General features: G+C 42.7%; 1 long non-coding RNA gene across 1 annotated transcript; it reads right to left on the bottom strand.

The window, feature by feature from the left end:
- Nucleotides 1–5,967: 5,967 nt before the first annotated feature.
- LOC117047769 lies at nt 5,968–8,934 on the bottom strand. Its single transcript, XR_004426763.1, has 3 exons — nt 8,821–8,934; nt 8,008–8,066; nt 5,968–6,556 (listed from the first exon to the last, which is right to left on the bottom strand). It is a non-coding gene; the product is annotated as an uncharacterized LOC117047769 (long non-coding RNA).
- Nucleotides 8,935–10,198: the final 1,264 nt, after the last annotated feature.

The raw sequence follows: 10,198 nt of genomic DNA, 5'->3' as shown, positions 1-10,198 counted from the left end.
AAAGTGTTGGTGCTGACCTTTAAAGCCCTAAACTGCCTCGGTCCAGTATACCTGAACCCCATTGTTCTGCCCGGACACTGAGGTCCAGCACTGAGGGCCTTCTGGCGGTTCCCTCACTACAAGAAGCCAAGTTACAGGGAACCAGGCAGAGGGCCTTCTCGGTAGTGGCACCAGCCCTGTGGAACGCCATCCCACCAGATGTCAAAGAGAAAAATAACTACCAGACTTTTAGAAGACATCTGAAGGCTGCCCCGTTTAGGGAGGCTTTTAATGTTTAATAGATTATTGCATTTTAATGTTCTGTTGGAGGCCGCCCAGAGTGGCTGGGGAAACCCACCCAGATGGGCGGGGTATAATAAATCATCATCATCATCATCATCATTAGCCTCCATAGCCTCAGTGGATGCCAGTACCTGGTATCTAGGCCAATAAGAGGACTATCAGCTGTAGTCCATTCTCCAATAGCCCACCTCATGTAGGACCCATCTGTGCTGCTTTTCCGATGTTGATGGCAATGTCTTCCTGCAGATTTTGCAGCTTCTGTCTATACTCTGAGCTCCTTCCCTTTTCTAAATTGCCCTCTGCGTAGCACAGATAAGCTGAAGGCTGTGACTGGAACCAGAAATGGCTTCAGCAACGCTTTTCCTTCTAAATTAAGATAACAGCTAGAAATTCTTGTAGGTAACTGTAGGATAGTTTCTTTCCTAAATCTAGCAAAACCATGAGGGACAGTAGCTGAGAGGCTAGTCATCTCACCATTCTGTGAGTCTCAACTGCAGGGCTATTGTACGGGATTATTTCCTCATTCTTTCTCTCTTTTTGTTTACACAGTGGGTGAGCCCAACCCATTGGTGAAAAACAGCATAAAATGTGATAAATCACACACAGAAAGACTGGTGTGCCCCCCCCCATATGTCAATGATCCCACATTGGGAAATTATTACTTATTCACACAAACACGCAACAAGTATATTGCAAATTGAAATTTCTACTCATTCCGGTTGATGATGCCATTTGTTTTCCTTCCCAAATGTTGCTTATGCCGGTGTCATCTCCACTGCCAGAGGCGTTTATGTATAACCTGTCTGCCACTGCACTCATTTTGATGCAAAAAATGAGCCTTTGCTTGAGCAAAAGGAAGACTCTCGCCCACATCCATGCACACAGTTGTTGTTGTTGTTGTTGTTGTTGTTGTTGTTGTTGTTGAGGCTCTGTTTCAGAATGTTGTTTCACCCATTTTGTCAGTGTCTGTAATCCCTCCTGTAGTATTTTGCTGATTTCTAGTATTTATCTTACTCACGGTGGTGGTGCATAATGATAAACAAAACCTCTGTGCACTTTAAGGAAAGGTTGCTTTGTCAAGGAGTGTTCCATTATATACAGGCGCACGTGCGCACACCAGTCCCTGTAATTGTGTAGTCTCAAGAGGGGTCCCTTTGATGTGGAAGGACATTCTGGTCAGTGTGGAAAGCAGAGCCATATGTGTGAAAGAGGAGGGGGTGGAAACACTGAGGGGAAGACAAGTTCCGGAGTAGTTTTTGAAAGAAGGGAGATGGAGGCTGTTGTTTGTGCTCATCCTAATCCCAGCTGGAAGAATAAGCAGGGCAGGGAGTGGGGAGAAGCAAGTTGCTGCTTCCATGTTGCAACTGTGGCATATCCCGTCTCATTCTCTCATGAGCTGGGAGCCTCCCACTCTCACTTTCTATGCTACATTAAGAATATCAACACTAGCGAGCCGGTTACCGTGCGCAAAGCTTAATGGGTTCCATTTGCAAAGGGCTTATGAAAACCACTGTGTTTTTAAATAAAATAAAATAAAATAAAATGCTGCGTTCCTCCTCTGCGTTTTGTTTGAATTCCATGTTTGAACAAAGCCCAGAACGCTCCATGAAGCTCAGCTGAAAGGACGGAGTTTGGCCTGGTTTCAGATGGAAACCATGTAAAACTAGACACAGATGATTTCCATCATGGCTGTGGCTACACCTATAGGGCCCTTGAGAAACTGGACAAATAGGACCCCATGCACACATTAAATTCACTCATTCAAGCCCTATGGTTTCCTCCTCCTCCTCCTCTACATTTTTATTAGATGCCTATTATTTTCTTGCACTTACCCCACTCCCATATTTCTGGAATATCCGAAAGGGAAATCAGGTTGCTTGCAGCACAGTTGCAGAATAGGAATGAGGTGGATCTATGAGCAACTAGAATGTAGGGTTCTTCCCCCCCCCCCGGGGGGGGGATGCTTTTGGAATTATACCTGTGAAGGAGCACAAATTTATTGCACTGGGATAGAAAAGTGAATGTGTACATTTTGAAGGACAGCATGTGCACATCTCTGTGTGGGCATCTATGTGCATATGGGCTGCCATGGGTGGAGGGAGCAGGCGCAAGCCATCCCTGGGCCTTCCCTACCACTCTGCTTTATATGGGACAGTTCTTTCTTTGAAGGAAGCCTCCATTGGAAGGGCTGTCAAGTTCAGGTCTGGCTTAAAGATCCAGAACCCTAAGAAGGGAGAGCAGCAGGGGGGCCTTGGAGTTTATCAATAACAATAAGCATTTGGACTATAGAGTGAGCTCTCACATGGGTCAACATAGTCTTCCTCACTATGGTGAGATGCATTTCAAAATATACGGTAGTAATTATTTCTACATTTCCATCTATACCTATAAGCTGGTGCAAATGCTGTGCAAATCTATGTCAACCTCCATCATCTTTTTCAGTTAAAAAGTACTGAGCATAATAATATTAAGATAATGCTAATATTAGGCCCCCACATACACACATTTAACATGCTATAGATTATTTAATGTCTGAAGGCTTGGGTAAAAAAAGGGAATGTTTTTACCTGGCATCTAAGGCCATGGAAAGATGCAGCCAGGTGAGCCTGGGGAGATGGGGAGCCACCATACAAAAGGCCCATGTTTACTGCAGTTTTCGCATACCAACATCTGGCAAGATTTCCTATCCAGGTTTTACTTTGGACTCAATTTCTCTTCATCAGGGGTAGCCAATGTGGTGTCCTCATGATGTTGTTAGACCCTCAGTCCCACAGTCAGGGAGACATTATTTGTTTGTTTGTTTGTTTGTTTTAAATAAAATTTATATGCTGCCCTTCATCTAAGGATCACAGGGAAGTTTACAGTATAAATGAGGGATGTAGTCCAACAACACCTGGAGGAAACGATATTGGCTACCATTGCTCTACAAACAAGCTAGACCTGGTCAGGCAGGAAGACTAATTCTGAACTCTGTAGTAGTACTTTGTACATTAAAAGTTCCATAAAATGAAAAATAGCACTAAAAGTTTCACAAGCCAACCAGGCTTACATCTGATCAGTATTTTCTCTGCGGGCTCTTTTCTTTCATATCATTTTCAGTCGAGGTTGTGTTTTACCAAGTCACTCAGTAATTAAAATCCTGACTATGGGAAAGATTTATAAATGTGTCTGTTTACAACCCAGATAACAAATATGCTAGGGTTCCCTGAGTTACTAAACACACCCAAGTCCAACTTTCAGAAGCTTTCATTGCCTACAGACAGCCACCCAATCTTAAACAACTCCTCACCAACAATAATACTACAACCAGACTTAACATGGACATTGGCACCAGAGCCTGCAATAAACCCAGATGCCAACTTTGCTGCCACATACACCCAGACAACACCATTGCTGGCCCCAACAACATCAAAAATACCATCTCAGGACTATTTCATTGCTCATCTTCTAACATTGTGTATGCCATCAAATGCCAACAGTGCCCTTCAGCTCTCTATATTGGACAAACAGGCCAAACCCTATGCCAAAGGATAAGTGGACATAAATCTGACATCAGGAATCACAAGACAGAGAAACCAGTAGGAGAACACTTCAGTCTCCCAGGACATTCTATACAAGATCTCAAAGTACCTGTCTTATTAAAAAGGAATTTCAGAAACAGACTGGAAAGAGAAGTTGCTGAATTGCAACTCATTACCAAATTTAAAACCATGGAGAGACCTGATCTGAATAGAGACATTGGATTCTTATCTCATTATACATGACAAAGCTGTCTTTAGCCATCTCACCCCTTGCTTTTTCCTGTAAGACCAATTGCAGTCGTTAACAGTCGTCAACAGGTTTTCCACACCTATCAGCCAATCACCCATTCCCACCACCATTCTGAGTCATACCCCTCCCCACCCTCTCACTATATATAAGGGTCTGGTGACTTCTGTTTCAGTGTATCTGAAGAAGTGTGCATGCACACGAAAGCTCATACCAAGAACAAACTTAGTTGGTCTCTAAGGTGCTACTGGAAGGAGTTTTTTTTATTTATTTATTTGTTTTGACTACGGCAGACCCCACCACGGCTACCTACCTGTTTCAGAAGCCTGTGCTTCTTATGTGTGGGGCAATGCCATATTTATATTTGCTTGCCTGTTTGCTTGCTTTTATAGCCGTGATCTGGCTTGCTAGGTTATCCTAATGAAGGAAAATATCTGAGACACTCCGGGACATAGTGCTCCGTACTATCCCTCGTTCAGTAGGAGTCCTGAATCAGGAGGACTGACTCTACATGTGAGTTTGATATGAGAGGTCCTTTTCTGTCAGGAGATCTATCAGATGAAGTAAAACCACACCACTGATGTCTTATGGTTGAAAAGGTTTCTAAAATCACTGGGAGGGAGGCAAGTGGAGAGTCTGTTTCTTGGTGTCTTGGCTGAATTGAACCACTTGTTTTAAAAAAGAAAAACAACCTCAATTTTTCCCCATTCTGTTTCAATTAACAGGACTCGACAGGCAGGAGGAGACAGCACATTTCAAACAGCCCATTAGTTACAGAGCATGACTTGGGGGAATAAGATATGTTCCCAGGGTGTGTTCTTAGAACAAGGCAAATAGCTTGAGGGATGGTTGAGTTGCAGTAGGGAAGAGTATCCTTAGAAAGGGAGAGTCAGCTCACTCAACAACAGGATTGAGTCCCACAGAAAACAAGGGGTTGTCCTATGCAATATATCTATATAGTGAGATCCATTAGAGCCTTCCTGGGCTTGTGCTTACGTAGCCAAAAGCACAGCACTTATGCACAAGAAAGTGGTATTGGAAGACTCAAGGTAACCACAAGGAATGAAGATAAAATTCTGCAGGGAAACAACCTGAGGTAGAAGAACATGTACTACTACTACACACACACTAGCATCATAATAATTCAGTGGTATGGTATGTTGAAAGACTGAGAGGGGGGAAACTGACAACCAGGTGGAAGGGAGGCTTATGGGTCGCAGAACTCCCCAAATGGCATTCCAGAGGGATCACCAGTATTTGATTTGCATCATGGGGGTATCCATAACCCAGCAGTTAGGTTGATTGATTCAAAATACATACCCAGTGCCTATGCCAAAGCCAACTGTTATCTGTAATCAATAAAGTTGTGTCCATTTTGGTCCCAAGCTTTCGTTGTGTCATTTGTTGCTGTTTTCCACCAGGGGCGTAGCAAGGGGGTGCGTAGAGGGCGGTCTGCCGCGGGTACCACCCGGGGGGGTGACACTCATGATTGGTGCCTCCAAACCCTCGCTCGGCCAGCGCTTTTTTTTCTGCGCTGGCTGGCCTGCGGAGCTGCAGCATGGAGGCGAGGGGCGGGCCAGTGAGGAGGTAGTGAAGCCCACCCTGTGGAATGCCCTATCGCCAGATGTCAAGGAAATAAACAACTATCTGACTTTTAGAAGACATCTGAAGGCAGCCCTGTTTAGGGAAGCTTTTAAAATTTGATGAATCGTTGTATTTTAATATTCTGCTGGAAGCCACCCAGAGTGGCTGGGGAAACCCATCCATATGGGCGGGGTATAAATAATAAGTTGTTGTTGTTGTTGTTGTTGTTGTTGTTGTTGTTGTTGTTGTTGTTACTTTTCCCCTTTAAAGTAGTGTATGAATACTTAGCTTTTCTAAGCAATGTTGTGACTCGCTTTTAAAAATAATTATTATTCATCACTGAGGTTCGTAATGCATCACCCAAACAACACACTTGCAGTTGACGGCAATTGTTTAGCTATGCTCCAACTAAGCATTTCAGTAAGAGGATATTCTAAAAATAAATAGAGTTGCAATTCAGTACTTAAATAAATACAGCTGATGATTCTTTACCAGATCAAACCTGAACAGTTTAAGTTTGTGAATTCCCCCTTTCTGAAGATATATGTAACAGAGGCTTCTGTGAGAAACTCCTGGTAGGTCTCCACTACATGCAGAAAATGCTTCAAACAATTTTGGAAAATTTGGTTTTGCAATTCTATAGCTGCTATTTGTTTTATTTTGCATTATCTTGCCAAGTAGCTACAGCCCTGGTTATTCAACATGCAATAACACATCTTGTCATCAGCAATCACGATAAAAGAGGGCAAAGGAAATTGCACGAACAAAGGGTAAAACGTGACATCTGTCTCCTGGCTGTCTTCCATAATCCTCTACTGAATGGTGTTGATGGAATGGGTCAAGGGCGTCCCATGACACCGGAGAGTCTATTAGCTGTGCCCTTGCCAAAGCTGAATGGACCTTCCAAGGAACACGAAGTCACCTTTGCAAATGAGGAAGCAAGAAGCTAAAGTAGAGTTAGTGACACAATACTACAGAGGCAAGCATCAGATAGACAAGCAAGTCTTTTTTTTTCTTTTACAACTACTCAATCTTTCCCATGAATGCAAAACAGCATCACAGATGTACTGAATTTCATTAGACAAACAATAAAATAATTAATTAGAATATTCGCAATATAAGAAACTCAACAGTTCAGAGCCACATTCGGACAGGAAAACGGCACACAGAAATCAAGGTAATCATTATTTTCCATAAAAACTTATAATAGGACATGCCTGAGTGCATGTGGCTTGATAAGATAAGTTGTTCATAATTCCACACGAGTAATTATGGAGTAACTAAAAGTGATGGTTGAGTTCAAAATACTTGTCTTAATAAAGCAATATATGAATTACTCTTAGTTCTGCAAGCACCCTTCCTCCCTTCCTTGAAATCCAGGAATTCCAGAAATCTTCAATTATAGTACTATAATAATAAAATTAGAAATTAGAAGACGCCTGCTTCTTGGGAGAAAAGCAATGACAAACCTGGACAGCATCTTAAAAAGCAAAGACATCACCTTGCCGACAAAGGTCCGTATAGTTAAAGCTATGGTTTTCCCAGTAGTAATGTACGGAAGTGAGAGCTGGACCATAAAGAAGGCTGATCGCCGTAGAATTGATGCTTTTGAATTATGGTGCTGGAGGAGACTCTTGAGAGTCCCATGGACTGCAAGAAGATCAAACCTATCCATTCTCAAAGAAATCAGCCCTGAGTGCTCACTAGAAGGACAGATCCTGAAGTTGAGGCTCCAGTACTTTGGCCACCTCATGAGAAGAGAAGACTCCCTAGAAAAGACCCTGATGTTGGGAAAGATGGAGGGCACAAGGCGAAGGGGACGACAGAGGATGAGATGGTTGGACAGTGTTCACGAAGCTACTAACATGAGTTTGGCCAAACTGCGAGAGGCAGTGAAGGATAGGCGTGCCTGGCGTGCTCTGGTCCATGGGGTCACGAAGAGTCGGACACGACTGAACGACTGAACAACAACAACAATAAAATAAAAACAATGAATGTTTTCTATTACATCCAAACCAGGAAATGATAGATACCAAGTTCAGAACAAGCAAAATATTAATCCATGCTTTGATTAAAATCCTGACTTGCTCCGAAGCCAGTAACCATTGTTCCTGGTTGGATGCAACAGGAAACTGTGCTTAATTGAAGCCGTCTTAGCTTATTATGGTGCAGCAAGAGAGGAGGAGGGAAAGAGCAGTAAGGTCACAAAGGCACATGGTTGTTTACGTACATCTGAACAAATCTATATGTGCAGAGCCCAGCATAACTGGCAGGAACACTGAAGGACATATTCCTTCACCTTCTGTGGGCCACACGCCAATGATGAGCAAGGCCAGAGGCAAAAGTAGGGGAAACAATGGTTATGACTCTTACCTTTGTATAGTAGGATACATTCCAGCTTCTCTACAACCACCAACCCATCTCTTCATCTCCTATATTATTACAGTTCAAGGTATATTATAACAGTTCAAGGTCAAAAATTAATTGGCTGGAGGGATAAGGTGGTCAGATTGTGGAAAAAGGAGCAACCATAGATACAATTGTGAGGTGATGAGGCAGAAGGCTCCTCAGATCGCCCAGGCCCATCCTACATTGAGGAGTGGAGAACTTGTGGCTCTCCAGGTATTGTTGACCCACAACTTCCATCAGCGACAGCCAGTATGGCCAGTGGTCAGGGATTATGGGATTTGTGGTCTAACAACCTCTGGATGGCCACAATTTCATCAACCTTGTTCTAGCTACTGCTTCTGGACATGCTAGTAACGTACAGTACAAAATATTGCTTCCCAGTGCAATCCTACTCATTCAAACCTTATCCATCTTCTTCACTGTCATATAAAAGTTTCAATTGAAAGGTTATTAATGTTATAAATTTAATGAAAACGAAAACCTTGTTTTTGTTTTTGTATTTTTTTAAAAAGAGAGATCTCAGGTAAATATTGGTCTGTAAAACTTGTTTGGGCTTTTGTTTCTTTTGGAGCAGAACTTCACAGCTCCCAAAGGAATGTGAAGTGCTGCTTTTTAAAGCAGCAGATTGACTGGCAATGAAAATGTCCCAATTTTCTTGTTTCCAGCAGAGGCTTTTCACTGCTTTCCTCATGATTGCACATAAATTACTGCTTCCTTCAAAGTCAAGCTGTCTAAAAACACACACACTACCAGTTTCTGCATTTCCTTCCATCTCACCTGCTGTGCTTGCCTTTGGACCAAGATGCACCTCCTAAGGTGCTGACTATACCACTGTTGCTCTCCGAGATTGTTTTTGGCCACCGTTCCCCTGCTTTCTGGAACTGGCTTCCCCCTCCTGACTCCAGGTCAAAGTCCTCTGTCCTCACTCACTAATAACCGGTGTTTCAAGCTGCTGTTTGCATAGCGTCATTGTCTGCCCAGCAAGTCTCCTGTGCATATCCAGGCTGCCCTCCAAGTTTCTTCTCGTTGTGAATTTAAACCGGTTAGGCAAAAGATAATAAGACCTAGTAATGCCCTTAGAGCAACAGAAAAATGAGCCTTTCTGCTAATGAACAGCGGAAACTGTGCCCTCAGCCAAAAATCATCAACCTTTACAAATCAAGGACACACTTCAGACCCAACCTGTAGTATGGGCCCCACCATGTAAATATTTTAGCATTTTTGTCTCATTTTTATTTTATTTCCCCCCTTTCTCAGTCGGCTCCCATCTTTGACTTTCTCTTACTTAAACAAACAAACTCTGGGAAATGCTGGCAGTACTGCTGGTACAACCCACACCTTGAGACACAGGTGCCAACTCCCTGGGGCTCTGGGTGTGCGAGCATCCCCAAAATTCCCCATGGAGGGTCTGGGCACCCACAAATTTTGGTTCCAGGGTGCATGGCACCCATGACCCTAGGCACCCAAGGTTGTGGGGCCCAGTTGGCACTCCTGATGAGATGAGTGTCAGCATGCCCACCCATGAAGGCTAGCATCCTGTAAGCACTCGTTCTGCTAAAGCAGCCAAGAGACAACTGTTTGCAGCACAGCACACAGCCACAATGGAATTGCCTTTCCTCACAGATAGCAAACTCCACCTCAACACAACCATCCTGTCTGAAAGAAAAAATGAACATTGAAAGTGTTCCTAGTCTGACTATAAAGAGTACTTCACTTGAGCATTTTCCATTTCCTTTTTTGTCAGATTTTTATTACATTTTTTTTAAAAAAAAAAATCAATACAAATTCCATATTCCAAATTTGTTATTTCTCTTTAAACTTTCACTTCCCATCTCCCCCGTCCCGTGCTGTTCTTAATCCCATCCCATTTATGTACTACATAAACATTTCACCTAAGACATATTATTCTATTTCATACATTATCAATTTTCCACGCTGCTAATAATAATAATAATAATAATAATAATAATAATAATAATAATAATTTATTTATACCCCGCCCATCTGGCTGGGTCTCTCTTTCAAATCCTGCTTGTGATTTCATCTGATTATGACATTTTCCCAGATATTTCATAAAGGGCTTCCATTCTTCCATGAATAGTCCATCATGTTGGTTTCTTAATTTTGTTGTTAGTTTCACCAGCTCCGCATAGTC

This window comes from Lacerta agilis, chromosome 6, assembly GCF_009819535.1.
Source record: "Lacerta agilis isolate rLacAgi1 chromosome 6, rLacAgi1.pri, whole genome shotgun sequence".
NCBI classification, from domain to species: Eukaryota; Metazoa; Chordata; class Lepidosauria; order Squamata; family Lacertidae; genus Lacerta; species Lacerta agilis.
This window is presented reverse-complemented; position numbering and strand designations above follow the sequence as displayed.